Consider the following 17765-nt stretch of genomic DNA (forward strand, 5'->3'; position numbering starts at 1 on the left):
CCGCATAGGTATGAGACCTGGTTCGGACCGAAACCGACCGGTGCCGGCGACCCAGGCGCGCCAAACGGAAAGAAGCAGGCGGGGTTTCGGTTGAGCACTGAAATCGAAAGGACCATAGACCTGTGAAAGGTCCTGGAGGAACGTATCCTCGACAACAAAGTGGAGCTGTTGCTGAGGGAAGTGCTCGGGATCGCCAAGAAGGAGTTCCACGACTCCATCGTAGACTTGGTGAAGAGAAAAAGGTTGTCGACGGAGCCGGAACCGGAGAAGCCGGTGGAGGTGCAGACCACGCACTTGGAAGACACGGCCCTAGAAGACGAGTTGGCGGAAAGCCACTAGACGAAGCCACATTGGGCTAGGGCAACTACGGAAACCCCTGTACGGATCGGCAACGTTCCGGAACCGGTGGTGGCCTTGGTAGACGATGGATCCGAAATCAACCTGATGTCCATGGATTTCTACAAGAGGGGTAAATGGCCGATCAACACCAAGCATGGCTGGAAAATATGGGCAGCGACGCGCACCACGGAAGAACTACATGGAGCCTGTCCGAACGTACGGGTGAAAATCGGCGATGTCGAGATCGACCAACACTTCTTCGTGCAGGAGACGTCCTCGCATCCGGTTATACTAGGAGAGGCATACATCACGACGGCACGGATGGAGACCAAAGTGCTAGACAACGGTTCGGCCTATGCAAGAGTGTAGAGCCAGGACGAGCGTCACTCGGTCAAGTTCTTGACGGTGCGACCGAACCATGAGCGTAACTGCAAGGCCTTCGACGGCGAAACCCGAGGGGATTTTTAGAGAGGGCTATCAAGGCGTGGGGCCGTGATAGTCCGGACACCCGGGAAAAACACCACAAATGTATAGTACGGAAGAAGACCTGTACCATAGGTAGGAAATTTTGGTTCTCCGACAACGGAGGTTGTACTATGGCTGACGTCAACAGCCGGGAAAGGAAGCGAGCGGAGGAGTGGCTCAGGGGATGCGGAGTCCTCTTTCCCGACGAAGACATCAACGGCGCCGTGGAGGTGGTCTCTTTTGACGACACCTTGGGCGAGTTGCGAAAGGTGATCGGTGAAGACCTTAGAGAAGACCGGACCATTCCAGTAGGTTCGATGGGAATGTACGAAGTCATCGCGGACTTCGGGGAAAGGATCGGGTTGGATCGGGCGGCCCGCGTGGATACAAAGTACAATACTGTGGACCGGAAGGTGAGGCCAGTTGCGGCACCCTTGCCGGAGGGCAGCGAGGAGCGGATAAAAGGGGTAGCGTCGGACCTGAGTTTACGGAATCCGGCTGGCATAGGGCACCGGTTCACCGACATAATGCTACAGGAGCTCAAGGTTGGTGGGGGTGGCTTTCTACTGCCGGCAGAGAACAGGTTTCGGAGAATGCTCGGAAAGCATGGGAAAGCCTTCGCGTTCTCGCCGGAGGAGATCGGGTGCGTGGACCCGACAATCGTCGAACCGATGGTGATCTTCACGGTACCGCATGTACCGTGGAATCTCAAACCAATTCCGGTGTCGAGAGCTCACATCCCGAAGTTGATGGAGCTTCTAAAGCAAAAGGTGGAGATGGGCATCTTCGAACCGTCGAGTGCCCCGTATTCGAAACGATGGTTTACGGTGCCGAAGAAGAACGACACGCTGCGCTTCATTCAGGACTTGCAACCGGTCAACAAGGTGACCATCCGTAACGCAGGAATCGGACCGACCATAGACGAGTTCGCGGCGGCCTTCGCTGGAAGGTCGATCTATTCGGTCAGTGACTTATACTCGGGGTACGACCAGTTCCAGCTAGCCGTGGAAAGTAGGGATATCACGACGATGCGAACTCCTCTCGGCCTAGTACGGATGTGCACCCTACCACAAGGCGGGACAAATTCGGTGGCGCATATGGTGAACGCAATGAACAAGGTGCTAAGGGACTACATCCCGGACATCACCATGCCATTCTTGGAAGACATCCCGATAAAGGGGTGTCCGGTGAATGACGTGGACGAAGCTGTCGGGCCAGACAGATGCCAGAGGTTCATCGCGAACCACATCAACGACTGTGAGAAGGTGCTACAGAGACTAGAAGGCGTGAGGCTCACCTTCTCGGGGGAAAAATCAGCCTTCGGACAATCAGAAATCATGGTCGTCGGGCACCTATGCGGACCATACGGTCGGAAACCGTCTCCGGCCAAGGTGGAAGCCATCTCTGCGATGAAGCATGACTGCAATTCGGTCACGGAGGTCCGCAGATTCTTGGGAGCATGCGCATTCTACCACATCTGGATCCCGCACTACGCACATGTCGCAGAACCCCTCTACGGACTTTGAAAAAGGGGCGTAGCTTTGAGTGGGGGACGGAGCACACGGAGTCGGTACGGAGACTAAAGGAGGCGCTTACGGTAGCATCGGCTCTCCGTAAAGCGGTTTACGGCAAGGATGTCCCCATTTGCGTGACGGTGGACACTAACCCGACCGGGATCGGGTGGGTAATCAGTCAAGAGGACAAGGACGGCATACGATTCCCGATCCGGTTCGGGGTGAAGGTATTGAGCGAGCGGCAACGAGGATACGCCCAAGTTAAGCGCGAGCTTTGGGGTATCGTTTCGGCAGTCAAGGCCGACAAGGACTATCTGATCGGGACGGAGGTGATCATCGAGACGGACTGCCTGCCGATACTCGGCATGGTTTCCGGATGCGCGACGCCGGACCTAGCAATGCTCCGGTGGATAGCGTACATTAAGTCCCTGAACCCGGAGATACGGCACATCTCCGGAAAGGATAACGCCATGGCCGACATGCTTTCGAGAGCAAGGTTCAACGACGAAGATGACATGGTTTCGGATGACGAAGAAGTCGGCGAGGACTTCTTCGGGTCAGCTAACGTAGAGACGAGGGAAAGGGACACTCCGACGCTTAACGAATTTGACGAAAGCAGGTACGGCGGGGAGTGGCTCCAAATCGGGAGGTTCCTACGGACGATGACGCGGGACGCAACATGGACGAGAGAAGAGGCGAGCCGGGTACGGAAGAAGGCGTACCGATTCCTCCTGCGGGAAAAGTGCATATGGAGGCACCCAAAGAAGAGAAATGGCATCCCGCTCCGAGTAGTGACAAAGAAAGAAGAATAGGAGGAACTATTGGCGGCATTTCACGAGAGTCCCTGGGCCGGGCACCGCGGAACATGGGCCACGTTCGAGAAGCTGAAGGAGAAGTACTAGTGGCCGGGGCTGTACCAAGACGTGCAACGGTTCGTAATGACTTGCGAAAGCTGTCAGATGCACTCCACAGTCCGACACCGGGATGAGCTACACCTAACCTACCCGCCTACGGTCCATTTCAAGTGGATGGTGGACTTGGTGACGATGCCGATGGGAGTAGGACAGATGCGATACCTGGTGCTTGCACAGGAAGACTTAACGAACCAGGTGGAAGGCCGTGCACTGTAGAACAAGACAACCGCGGCGGTATGCCGGTTCCTGATCGGAGAGGTAATGTGTCGGTATGGGTGCGTCGGGAGGATCGTGGCGGACCGGGGAGAGCTGGATGCGCGGGAAGCTGAGGAGCTGTTCGACCGGCTAGGCATCAAACTCTCCCTCACTACGGCGTACAATCCAGAGGCGAACGGAAAGGTAGAACGTGGGCACGGGCCGATCGTAAAGGTGTTGGTGCGTGCATGCGGAGGGCAGGTCGGGAATTGGCCGTGACTCCTTCCTTACCCACTATGGGCGGACCGAACTACGCACAGTTTGGTGACAGGGTTTATGCCGGCAGAGCTGATGTATGGATAGAAGCCGATCATGCCGGTGGAACGGACGGTTTCTTCATGGGCGGCGGTAGATTGGAAGGACGAAATGAGCCGGGAGGAGTTGCTAGCGGCGCGGATTCGGCAACTCGAGTGGAGGCCGGAGGATGTGAAACAGGCGAAGGAAAAGCTGCGAGCAGCAAGGGAGCGGAACAAGACCCGGTTCAACCGGACGCACCGGTTGCGACCAAAGAAGATCGAGGAAGGCGACTAGGTCTTGGTATACGACAACAACCTCGACAATCAGCACAAGGTGGTGCGAAAGTTCGCTAGGAGATGGTTCGGGCCCACGGTGATGAGCGCGAACGACAACGGCACGTACCACCTCGCGGAACTCGACGGGACACGGTTAGCAGTGTCGGTGGCCAGGAAGTGGATCAAAGCGTTCAAGAAGCGGTTCGAAGACAAGCCGGAGCCTGCGAGCGGGAGCGACAACGACGATCAGTTTGGGCCCAGCGGAGAATCGGAGAACGACGAGTGAAGCCGGTTTTCTTCGGTATCTACCTATCTCTGGCGCATGCCGGTGGATGCGCGGTTTGGTGGGGGTGGATGTCGTGAAGAAAACCAGGCATAGGCGGAATTGGAGAAAAAGGCGCATGAACTGGCTCTTACACGGATGGGCGCATGAATTAATATTTTGATATTTTGTACATGATTCATAAATGGATTGGCTGATGTAAATACTAAGTAGTACACATTTATTAGGGGATTGTGCGTATCTCTGTCAGAAGGGACAGGGAATAAAGCGATTTGACTAGGGCGAAAGGGCACCTCCTTTTGGGAACTATTTAAGGAAGAGAGAGAAGGGAGAGAAGATATCGTGCGTTGGCGAGGACGAAGTGCTGCTGCAGAACCGAGTGCCGGTCTCTCTCTCTCCTCAAATCGTCGTTCTCTGCGGGTGTCGGGAGTTCGCTGCCTCTGCTTCGTGGACAGTCCGTGTGCTTCCAGTAGAGTCTCTCTCCTTCCCCTTTCCCCTCTTGTTTCTTCGAGTTGTGTGGCTGTCGTCGGTGTGCGTGAGTAGGACCCCGTGTCGGGTCCATTACTGGGTTGCCGGTTGTAAGCTACTGACTAGAGTAATCAGATTCCTGTCTTTCTTGCTCTTAATCTCTGTGTGTGTACTTGCATATCTCTCTCTCTCTCTCTCTCTCTCCTTGGTTCGAGACCCCCGTGGTCCCGCCTCTTTCTCCACGCAGGCGCGTAACAATGCGACAACGTGTTATCCAATACGGTCTGGTCCATCAGAACCGTAGCTTTCTCGGCATTTGACCCATCCGGGTCTGGAACACCAGTACCGGCTTGTCGATCTCGAACATCTTCTCATTGCCCTTCCGGTGCCGATCGACAAACGCCTTGCTTCGTCGTTGCTCTAGTTCCAATTGCATGAGACTTGCTATCCGATGCTCCTCGAGTTTGCATAATGGGGCTAACCAGATCTTTTCTGATTCCTTTTCACTTAGTCATTCTCTAACCTGTATCCACAAACTCGGAACCTGAAATTCGATCGACATTACTGCTTCAAGCCCAAATGCTAACCGGAATGGTGTTGACCGGATACTCATTTTGTATGCCGTCCGATATGCCCATAGTGCACTATGCATCTTGGTATCCCAATCAGTTTAGTTGCCATTGACGATCTTTTGTAGGATATTTTGGAATGTTGTTAAGCTCTCCACTACTTGACCTAGAAAATGTTCACCTTGGTCGCTAATTAACTCGATCGGGCATCCATACCGGCACTAGATGCCGCAGTGTTGTCCCGCAACGCCTTGGCTTCCACCCACTTGGTGCAATAATCGGTGGTGACTATAACATATTTGTTGCCGGTTCTCATTGTGGGGGGTTTAAACGGCCCAACGAAATCCAGCCCCCATTTCTGAAAGGGTTCTAAGGGTAGCACTGGCTGGTGAGGCATCATTGCCTGTTCTGTTGGTTGGCCCATCCGCTGACATAAATCACAGACTCCTTTAGTGTCGTCAGCCACCATAGCCCATTGTGCCATATCTTTCTTGCCATGGCGTCCCAGGCATAGTGCCCTCCGACAACGCCACAATGCGCTTCTCGTAATATTGTGTCCTTTTCGTCTCTTCGCACTGCTCGCCGCCATATGCCATCCATGCCTTTGTGGTACAGGGTGTCCTGTACTAGACAAAAATGTCGGCTTTGCACTGTTAACCGCTTTCGCTCATCCCAGTTCATCTCCTCTGGTGGGAGTCTCGTGCTTAGGAATTGATGCATGCTGGTTAGCCATTTGTCTTCGTCGACTACCGTGCTATCAGCTGCCGTTTCTGTTGTTACTTTAAACAACTCGGCGTCCGGAAACTCATCCAGGATTCCATCACCAGTCTCGCCGGAATCTAACTGGCTCAGATAATCGGCAACCGCATGCTGTATTCCCGGCCGGTGATATATTTCAAACTCAAACTCTTGTAGCAATAATGTCCATCGGGCCAACTTGCCGGTGAGCGATGCCTTTGAGACCAAATATAATAACGCTGAGTGGTTAACATGAAATGAAAATTTATTGCCCAATAAATAGTGCTTGAACTTGGTAACACTGTAAATCATCCCTAAGGCTTCTCTTTCCGTTGTTGAATAATTTCGTTCTGCCTAGGATAGTTTCCGGCTAGCATAATAGACCGGTCGGTACCATTTCGGTTCCGTCAGTTGCATTAGTGTGCTACCGATTGCTATGTCGGACGTGTTGAGCGGCAAGCTCAACCGGATCCGGATCGACATCCGGAAGGATGAAGCCGGATCGGTGAGACGGATCGGTGAGTTCACTTCCTACAGAGGTATGGTGAGGTATGGTGAGTTCACTTCCTACAGAGAAGCTCGACCGGAGCAACTACGCGTCTTGGTCATATAAAATGCACCAGTACCTACTGGGGCATGGGTATTGGAGTTTCGTGGAAGGAACGAATGAGGTAGCACCAATGCCTGCACACAAGGACTTCCCGGTATGGGAGCAAGGAGCGAGCCGAGTATTATACTGCCTCGCGTCCTGTGTGCATGACTAGCTGCTTGGCTACATCAGGGATGCAAAGACGCCGAAGGAGGCCTGGGAAAATCTGCGGAAGATTTTCACCGCAAGTACCACAGCCCGCAAGTTGCAGCTTCAGCAAGAGTTGAACAACATCTGACAAAGAGATATGTCGGTTACGGACTACACCACCAAAATAAAGGAGATTTGCGATGCGCTCGGGTCCATCAACGTGACGGTGGAGGGAGACGAAATGGTACAAATCTGCCTTGGTGGTCTAACGCAAAGGTACGGGCCAATCCGGACAACGATCTGCACCCGAGAGAAACCACCGACCTTCTTCAACTTGCAATCGATGCTGATGGTCGAAGAAAACCACGTGAGTGGGTCCAGGACCACTCAATCGGACAACCGGATGCTGCACACGGAGGCGGATGGGCCCTGTGGGCGTGGGGGACGAGGTGGGTCGGCACGCACTGGAGGCGGCCGGCAAGAGTAGGAAAGAAGGCACAGAGAACGTGCCGACAATAGTTCTGGGACTTCCATAAGCAGGGGGAGTCAAGGCGGCGCCGGAGGCCGGCAAGACAAACTTGCCACGGAATGCTGGTACTGTGGCAAAAAGGGCCAGAGAGAAAGTGAGTGCTGGAAGAAGCGCGCTGATTCGGACAGATCTGGATCTGGCAAAACCGGTCGGGAGAACCGGCAAAGCTCGCACTACGCGCAAGGATTGAAAGGATCCGGAACCGGGAAGACTGGTAAGGGGCTAGCCTTGGTGATGAAGCACGAGGCAAATTCAATGAAGAAGACCACTTCCAAATCGGAGGAAGTATGGTATGTTGATTCCGGTGCGTCGCATCACATGACGAGCCACAAAGAGTGGTTCTCCTTCTTAGAGAAACCGGAACAACCGGGTGTCGTCGAAACCGGAGATGACACTCCTCATCCAATCGTGCATGTCGAAGAAGTCCCTTTGAGCCACGTCGGGTAGAGGGGGAAGCTGATGAACGTATTACACGTTTCGACTATCACGAAGAACCTGGTGTCAGTTGGTCAGATCGTTGACCAGGGGATGCAGGTGCGGTTTACGCATTCGGGTGCTTCATTGAGGATGAGGGCCAGATTATTGCGCAAGGGCGTAGAGACGGGAGGATGTTCATCCTCGAAACCAATGACGTTAGCATTGCTTTGTTTGCAGAAGGACAGAAGGTCGAGTTGGATATCGATCTCTGGCACAAGCGGATCGGCCACGTCAATTACCGACGGCTTCAAGACTTGCAAACAAAACAAGTTGTTTTCGGTTTGCCGAAGTTTAGTGGCCGGAAGGCTCATCTATGTGAAGCTTGCCAACTCGGGAAGCAACACCGACTTCCATTCCCCATCGAACGAAACCGTAGCCGTAACAAGCTCAACCTTATTCATTCGGATGTATGCCGACCGACACAAAACGTGAGTCTTGGCGGGAGTCGATACTTCGTTTCCTTCATCGACGACTATACCCGGCACACATGGATCTACCTTGTTGAGCGGAAGAGCAAAGTCTTCAACTGTTTCCGGAACCTCCAAAGCATGGTGGAATGGGAATTGGAGAGGAAGATCAAGTGCCTACGGTCAGATGGCAGAATGGCAGAAAAGAATATTTTTCGGGCCAATTCAACAGTTATCGACAACAAACAAGAATTTGGAGAGAGTTCAGCTGCAGATACACACCGGAGCAAAATGGTGTGGTCGAAAGGAAGAACCGATCGCTTGTCGACGCGGCAAGGGCAATGCTGGAAGAGAAGAGCATGCCCCATTTCTATTGGGCGGAGGCGGTCCAGACGACCGTCTACATTCAGAACCGGATCGGTGACAAGGTGTCCATGCATGAGGTGTATTTCGGGCGCAAGACGAATTTGAGACACCTTCGGATATTCGGCAGCATAGCATATGTGCATGTTCTGAATGAGAAGCGGAGGAAGTTGGATGCAAAATCGGAGAAATGCATCCTCGTCGGCTACTCACATGAGCAAAAGGGGTATAATTGTTATAACCCTCGGACGAAGCAGGTCCGAGTTAGCCGCAATGTCGAGTTCGATGAAACGACATCATGGTACTCCTTACCAACTCCGACTTCCGACCCCGACCCGATGCCGGAGGATGGGGCTAGTGAGCCTGAACCCGCCCAGGTAGAAGATGATGAATCCGGGACTCAAGAGGAGAGTCCGGAATCGTTTCGGTTGAGTGGGCCGAATGAGTGGCTGAGTCGGGATGACTAGTCGGATAAGGAACCGGCGAGTAATGGAGACTCTGTCGTGCTCTCCCCGCGCAAGGAACCAAGGAGACGGTTCACGCGCAAAGAGAAGGGGAAGAAGAAAATGCCGGAATACGAAACTGGCAACGTTGAGTCGGATCGGAGTGAATCCGACTCCGGTAAGGACGAAGGCGGATCTTCGGGAACAAAATCCGAACCGGCCAAGAAGGGCCTCAAACCGGGTAATGATAAGTTACACCGGTCTTCCCTCTAGAAGAACCCCGTGAAGCGGTATGGGTATAATGAGTACATGGCGCATCACTATGCGTACATGACCAAGGTGGCGGAAGTGCGTGAGCCAGAGAGCTACGCAAAAGCGGCAAAGGACGGCAATTGGCGTGCTGCTATGTAGGAAGAAATGCGGGCACTTGATGCCAATGACACATGGGACCTAGTTGACCCTCCCCGACACTGTAAACCGATCGGATGCAAGTGGGTGTACAAGGTAAAGTACAATGCCGACGGTTCAGTTAACCGGTACAAGGCCCGGTTAGTGGCGAAGGGATACACACAAACCCACAGAATCGACTACGATGAGACCTTCGCCCTAGTAGCGAAGATGACGATGGTTCATGTGGTACTGGCAGTTGCTGCGGCAAGGGGGTGACATCTTCACTAGATGGACGTGAAGAATGTGTTTCTTCAATGAGATCTTGAAGAAGAGGTCTTTATGAACCAACCCCCTAGTTTCCAGACGGAGATGAACAAGTCGGCGGTATGCTGGCTGAAGAAGTCACTCTATGGCCTGAAGCAAGCCCCCCGAGCTTGGAATGCGAAGATCACGCACCGATTGCGTAATATGGGGTTTGCGGCCTCCAAGTCCAACTCTTTGTTGTTCATCCAGCAAGGTCCGGTTTGCATTTTGCTGTATGTTGATGATCTAGTCATCACCGGACCCAGACTCGATGAAATCAGCCGAGTCCAGGCCCAGTTGTCGGACACATTTGAGATGAAGGACCTAGGGGACTTGCATTATTTTCTTGGGATCGAGGTGATCCGAACCCTCGATGGCATATTGCTCTCACAGAGACACTATGTGTTGAGTATGCTGTACAAGTTCGTGACAGGAATGCACGCTCCCTTTCCACAACACTCGGCCACCACCGAGTCTAAAATCAAACACATAAAAACGGGAATGAAATGCACGACACAAAGGAGAGAAGAGTAGACAGGATGTTTAACGTGGAAAACCCTGAGAGGGAAAACCACGGGAGTCCACAGACTCCAAAACTATCACTATGTCACAGTGAGCTTACGGAGGCAACGACCTCGTGCTCACGATCTTCGCCACAGGTGGTGGTTACAACAGACGCAACGACCTCTTCCTCTCTCTCTCTCTGTACACTGTTACGCGCTCTCTAGTCTTGCACCAACAAGAATGACAACATTTTTCATTCTCTGTTTGCCCTAAGTCATATTTATACTAATATGACTTTTCGGCTATTTACAAATATAGCCCCGATGGACTCTCAAAAACATATTTACAAATATGTCCCTTCATCCGGTGATCACTCTTCACCGGGCTTGCATCATCCGGCGCTTGCCGGGCACTCATCATCCGGTTCTCACCGGGTCATTCGTAGTCGGGTACTCCTCATCCGGAGGGACCTGTTTCCTAACAGTTCGGCATGACGGAATGTGGACCGATATCCACACCCCTGCATCGGAACCAAAAGCTCCGTCCCGACTCCGGACCGGCCTGCGATGAGAAACGGTTCCGACAAATTGTCGGAAGCCTTATATATTTGACCATCACCTGACCCGACATTAGCTATTCGATCGGTATGATTAGCCAATTCATGCAGAAGCCGACCATAGAGCATCTTCAGTGCGCGCACCGAATACTGCGGTATGTGAGCGGCATGAAGGACCAGGGACTGTTATACCGACGAGGTATAACCGAAGAGCTAGTCGGTTACACGGATGCCGACTGGGCCGACGATGCATCAGATCGCCGATCAACTTCCGGTTACATGTTCTCCCTTGGTAATGCAGCTGTTGCGTGGAGCAGCAAAAAGCAACCAACAGTGGCTCTTTCGAGCACTGAGGCTGAATACCGGGGCGCTACCGTTGCCACCTGTGAAGCCATTTGGCTTCGGCGACTGTTGCAAGACCTGCGGATCGAGGTGCCGAACCTGATCCTGATCTATTGCGACAACATAAGCAGCATGCAGCTCGCCAAGAATCCCATATTCCATGCTCGCACAAAGCACATAGAAGTGCACTACCACTACGTGCGTGAGCGTGTCCTGAGCGGTGAAGTCGGACTTCGGGATATTCATACGGATCGGCAAGTTGCCGACATCTTCACCAAACTGCTCGGATTGGACAAGTTGCAGCACTTCACCAAAATGCTTGGTGTTCAGCATCTCGACATGCCACACTTGAGGGGGAGAACAGGCAAAGACACCGGAAAAGGGCAAAGGCAAAGAGACTGTCGATTGCGCTAGTGAGGGAAGAACCGACAAAGGGAGAGACAAAAAGAAGAAAGGAGCCGAGTCGACAAAGGAAGTTGACACATCCGAACAAGTTGGAGCAAGCGACAACGATGGTAGAGCTGACCGGAAGAAGAAGGCCAAGACCCGAACATGGTCCGATGTGGTGAAGGGCCTGGAACTGGAAAACGAATCGGGAGCGACCGATTCAGACAAGAGCTGGAACGAATCGGAGACAAGAGCTGGAACAATTCGGTTCAACAGACGGATTCGGAAGAACTGAATCAATTCAAGGCCAAGAGGACGAGATGGTAGCAAAAGTCAGTGCCAACACGAAGGAATCGACGGGTCGACAAGCACCGAAGTCATAGTAGTGAGGTAGCTGATTTGGGCCTGTTCAGCAAACAAGGCGACTGAGGATGTCGAGATGCGTAGAAATAGAAGGGTCGTGGCAAACGGGACCGGACTGGACGAGGAGCGCGAGCAAGGCGAACTGTCGCCAGAAGGTGCCGGGTGGAAGGACGGTTGCCATGGAGACTGACACTACAATCCGACCTCAAGTTGAGCTTGAGGGGGAGTGTTGAGCGGCAAGCTCAATCGGATCCGTATCGGCTGAATAAGCCTGAGCCGGATCGGCATCCGGAAGGATGAAGCCGGATCGGTGAGACGGATCGGACGGATCGGCAAGCCGTTGAGCAAGGGAGCTGGTTAGCCGGATCTAGCAGTAACTGGAAGCCTAGTAATAGCTTAGATTACTAGGTAGTTATTGTCTCGTAGTTAGTGTCAGACGCTCGTGTGAGCATTGAAGTACACTGTACTTCTGTCAGTCCCATGAGGACTTGTATAAATAGTGCTGTTGAGCATGTTGTATGTACAGAGTGTTGATATAATTTTTGAACTTAGATTCTTGTTCTGCTCTCTCTGTCTCTCCCAAGTACTCTCTGTATTCTATGTATTATTCTCTCTCTCTCTCTCTATGTTGCTACACAACCAAGTTATTGTCTTACGCTTCCGCACATACGTTCTAACAGGACGCATCAACGAACACGTGGAATTCTTTTGACCAGTCCGCTGGTTGCACTACCGGTGCTTGTGATAGCAGTACTTTTAGTGCCCGGTAAGCCTCATCCTCCGTATTTGTCCATTGGAACGGTGTCCGGTGAACCACGACATGCAATGGTGTAGCAAGATCGACCAAATACTAGAGCATCTGGCTATGCTACCGTATTTGCCCGAGAAACTAACTTAAAGCTTTGGCTGTGGATGGTGTCGGGGCTTCTAAGATTGCTTTCACCTTATCGGGGTCTATCGTGATCCCGTCCTTGCTGACAAGATCGCCCAGCAATGCATCGCTTGTTTCTCCGAACACATACTTTGCTGGGTTCAGGCTTAGCCTATAACTCTTGCATTTCTCAAGACATAGTCGGAGGTGTTGGAGATGTTCTCCTTTTTGGCTATACACGACGAAGTCATCCAGGAATACCTGCATGAATGCCAAAATGAACTCGCCAAATATTTCCATGATTATTCGTTGGAAGGTCGCCGGCGCGGTCTTGAGCCCGAACATCATTACCACTGACTACAACAAAGACTCCCCATTCGGTGACGAATGCCGTCTTGTCTTGGTCGTCGGGGTGCATCCTTATCTGATTGTAGCCATTGAAACCGTCTAGGAAGCTATACACTTCATGACCGGTTACCGCGTCCAACACTCCATCCGTAAATGGCAGTGGAAAGTCGTTGGTCACTATCGCCGCATTGAGTTTTCGGTATCAACGCACACCTGGATCTTACCGTTCTTTTTCGGCACGACGACTATGGGACTTAACCATATAGCTTTTTTCACTGGTCGGATAAAACCTACCCGTAGCAACTTGTCAATTTCCTCTTTGACCTTTGCCACATAATTAGGGTTCATCCGGTAACACTGTTGTGCTACCGGTTTGACATTGTTAGTGAGGTGTATTTGGTGTTGGTACAACTGAGGATCCAGCCCCTGCATCTCTTCATAGGACCAGGAAAATATGTCCCGGAATTCCTTTAATAAAGTGATCATCGCCGTCCTGTTGTCCGGTGACATTTCCTTAGCAATATGAACCGGTCTGGCGTCGTCCCCGGTCCCTAAGTTCACTTCCTCTAATTGGGATGCTTTCAAGCGTTGGGATACCGCCATCTCCCTCTCCAGAGCTTCATGTGCTTGCCGTAATTCTCTGATAGCTGCCCGATCCGGTTCCTTGACAACATCGTCCGATTGCGTTCTATATGGTGACACCGCTTCTGCCACATCGATTTCAAATAGGGGTACAATTTTTGGGTTTTCTTCTAAGTATTGGTTGACCTCTTCGTCTGCAAGCCCCTCGAGCATGTTTACACCTTCCACATATAGCGGTGTCAACTCCTTGCCTGTACTTGCTCGAGGGTGGGTAGGTACCCTTACTTTTGTCTTCCCTCGTCGGAAGGTAATCATGTTTTTCCGCTAGCTTTGCTTGATATGCGCCGTTTTTAGCCGTGGGCGGCCCAACAACAGTAGGTAAGCCCCTTGCGCATTGAGCTGGAGAACAACCGCCGAAATGCAGAATGCGTGACCTCCGATAGTTACGTCTAGATTCCGTATCAAACCGGTAGGTCTTACCGAACTTGTATCCGCCATCCGGAGCCCAAACGGGCAAGGCTCCCATTCTTGGATTCCCAGGGTATTACAAGTCCGTAGACTGATCACGTTCACGCGTGATCCTCCATCCACAATTGTCCTTGGTAGTTCTCGTCCTTTGACGATGGCAGTGATTGCCGGACTGTTCGTGTCTACCACTACTAACCCTTCTTTTGGATTTGAGAAGAACGCAGGAGCTGGCAACGGAATTGATGCGGTTTAGCCCTTCCGTAAACCGGGGCACTAGTTGTAATAACCGACCCAATGACAATGTAATCTGACATTCTTGTAACGCTTGCCATGTTGGGTTTTCCGGTTGAATCATGTCGGTGGCCCCTTCCGGTTTCTCCTTTTGTTGTTCAAGCTCTGCCACATTTTGCTCATTCGCCTTTTTTACCCACTTGGTGGCTTGCTTTTGGATTGCCTCCTATGTTTCCCACTCCGTTGTTTTGCCTTTTGCCCTGGTGGTGACTTGTTGTATGTCAGCAACTTCTGCTACCACCATATTTACGACTGGTCTTTTCTCGTAGCTTTTAACCGGACATTGATTACTGTAATGTCCATCTTGCCGGCAACAGTACCAGTACGCTTTTCGGGTGTTGCCGGATTCGGCGTTCGCTCCGGTACCCGGTTGTGGTCCTATTGGTGGTCGGTTGGGTGCTTGGCCTTGGTCCGGTTGGGTACTTGGCGTGCCCTTGTCAGGCTGCCACTGGCGGTCCTCCTTTCTAGTGTTCCATTTTTTGTTGAAGCGTTTTTTGTTCCGGTAACCCTGTCAGGGCCCGTTTTCATAGTTGCCTTGAATTTCCCCCCATTGGTTGGAACCGGGGGAGTGATCCCGATGGTATCGCTCATATTGTTCACCGTTGTAATCTCGGTAGCTATCCTGCCAGTCTCGGTCGTGAGCATCCCTTGTGTCGCTGTTCCGGATATCTTGCACCAGCCGGTAACACTCATCTCGCCGCCATCGTTCTTCTTCCTCCTCCCGGTTGCTCCGGGGTTCAATTTGGCTTACCGGTGCCACTTGCCGGTTCAGCAAGTTATATTCGCATCGGTCCATTGTGTGCGTCCTGGAATGGCATAACATGCATTGTGTCTGCATGATACATTCTATTGCCGAGTGCCCGACATTGAGACAAGTTGTACATTGTATAGCTTGCCGAAAACGTAGGTCGTCTTTTGTTGGTAATGTACGCTGAAGTGCCCCCATTGTTAGCCACAAGCTTGTTTTCTCCATCTCCCTGACCCGTTCTATGACTTGGTCGATCGTGCTTGTGCGGAAATCGATCACTGCGCACACTGTACGCAGGGGTTCCCTGAGTGCGGCTAGGAATATTGCTTTCGCCTTTGCCTTCGATGGTGCCCGATTGAGCTGATTGTGCATTCAGTGGAACCAAATTACGAATTGTTGAATGGTTTCCATAGGTTCCTGCCGTATGGTGTAAAATAGGCCGACCATCTCCCTTTGATCCACCCCCTTGTTGAACAACTGTAAAAATCTGGTTTTTAAGTCCTCAAACGTTGTGATGGTGCCGGGAGTGTGCGTCAAGCGCCATCGCGCGACTAGTCCTTCCAAGGTCATGCCGAACTCTGTAATCTTCGAGCATTCTGCTTCGGCGGCAGTCAAGCGTTGCGACACATGGTTTTCTTCCCGTGTTTGCAGAAATGCATAGACATGAGCTTCTACGTCCGGATCATCCTGGTACTTGGGATATTGGAAGGGCATGTCGTCGTCCGGTGTTAGAGATCTTTCCTCCTCTTCTTCCGGTGTTTCACATGGCGGTGTCGGAAGTTGATCCGCCACTTGCCGGTCTGGGGCTTCCAGTTCCGTTAACTCTGATTCTGGTGTCGGCAAGGTATCCGACTGCTCGTACTCCGGTCCATCCGGGGTATCGTGGCTGCTACGGCAATTCGAATGGGCATTGCAGAATGGATTCCTATCGCTAGTGCCTGCAGAATGGATTCCGCGTCCCGGAGACTGCTCAAGCTGCTTCCTTTGTCCGGTTGGGAATTCTACTGCTCGCGGAGTGACTTTGCGGCACTCACCGGATTACTTTGGAAAATGACCGATCCACATGGATCTCTTCTACTGCCTGTTGGAAAGCCTCTCGCTTATGCAATTGTTCGGCAAGTCTTCTTGCTTGCTCCGTAACCGGGTCGTTTGTTGGTCTAGTCATCCATGCACGCTGCTGTTCGCTGCGTTTGTGCAAGAATCGTGGTCGCCAAAAACTGTGTTATCACTAGGGCTGGACAATGGCCTAACACAGGGTGTCCCTTTGAGACACTTCACCAAAGGGGTGTTGCGGTGGTAAAGTTAGACCGACTATTAATGGAACCCTGATTGGTTACTAAGCAACGAGATCATTAGTCACAATACATGCGTAGGATAAATCACACTTAGCACAGAATGGTAATTAACACTGATTAAAATACAGAACAATAGCACTCTATTAATTCTCCGCTAATGATTACAATCTACCCGGGCCCTTTTATAGGTCTCCGGCTTTAGGTACAAACTGGTGCCAACCGGCAACCGGCTACGAACCGGTCCGGATCTGGATCGGCATACCGACTCCGGGTCCATCCGTTCGCTTCTCAAAATCATAATAATTCTATATTATAACATTGTAACTAATCAACTCCCGGTTATTAATTATCCCCCTTTTCCCATTCTGGACTTCCCTTGCCGGCAGACTAACATGCACTGGCTGTGTAAGATGGGGTTCATTGTTCATCTGGAATGGTCCAAAGGGTCCAATATGCATTCTGCTATATGTCAAGAAAACCGACCTGACCCGGAAGACACCGACTATGCAACTTGGGAGCAAGCAGCAAGCCGAGTGATGTATTGCTTGGCGACATGTGTTGACGACCACATGCTCGGCTACATTCGAGAAGCCGAGACGCCGAAGGAAGCGTGGGAGAACCTACGAAAGATTTTCGCCGCCAACACGACCGCAAGAAAGCTTCAACTCCACCAAAAGTTGAACAACATCCAACAATGGGATATGTCCATTACAAGCTACACCTTGAAGATCAAAGAGCTTTGTGATGCACTCGGCTCGATAAGCGTCAATGAGGAGGATGACGAAATGGTGCAAATATGGCTCGGTGGCCTTGCACCACGGTTCGATGTGATGCGGACCACCGTACTAGCATGGGAGAATCCGCCCTCCTTCTTCAATCTTCAATCCATGTTTTTGGTCGAAGAGAATCATGTTCGAATGAGAAGTAACGTCTCGGAAGGCCACATGCTCTACACGCATTCGGACAGAGGAAGAGGAAGCGGCCGATTCGGCAAAGGACAAGGCGGATGAGGTCCGATTTACGAAAACAACTCTCAATTATGGCAACAAGATGGAGGCCATCGAGGAACCTTTGGAAGAAGGAGCCACCATTCCGTTTCAAACTGAAAAACCTCAATCGGAAGTGTTAGAGAGCAGAGAAAGCAGGGAATACACAGAGTATGCGGGAGAGACAAAGAGAGCAGAACCTCAAAGCTATATTCAAAAATATATAAAAACACTCTGTACTTACAACTATGCTCAATAGCATTATTTATACAAGTCCTCGTGGGACTGACAGAAGTACCGCGTACTTCAATGCTCA

The sequence above is a fragment of the Azolla caroliniana genome, unplaced genomic scaffold (assembly GCF_043228905.1).
Source record: "Azolla caroliniana isolate FFs.n. ecotype wild unplaced genomic scaffold, voAzoCaro1.0.p SCAF_1, whole genome shotgun sequence".
NCBI lineage: Eukaryota > Viridiplantae > Streptophyta > Polypodiopsida > Salviniales > Salviniaceae > Azolla > Azolla caroliniana.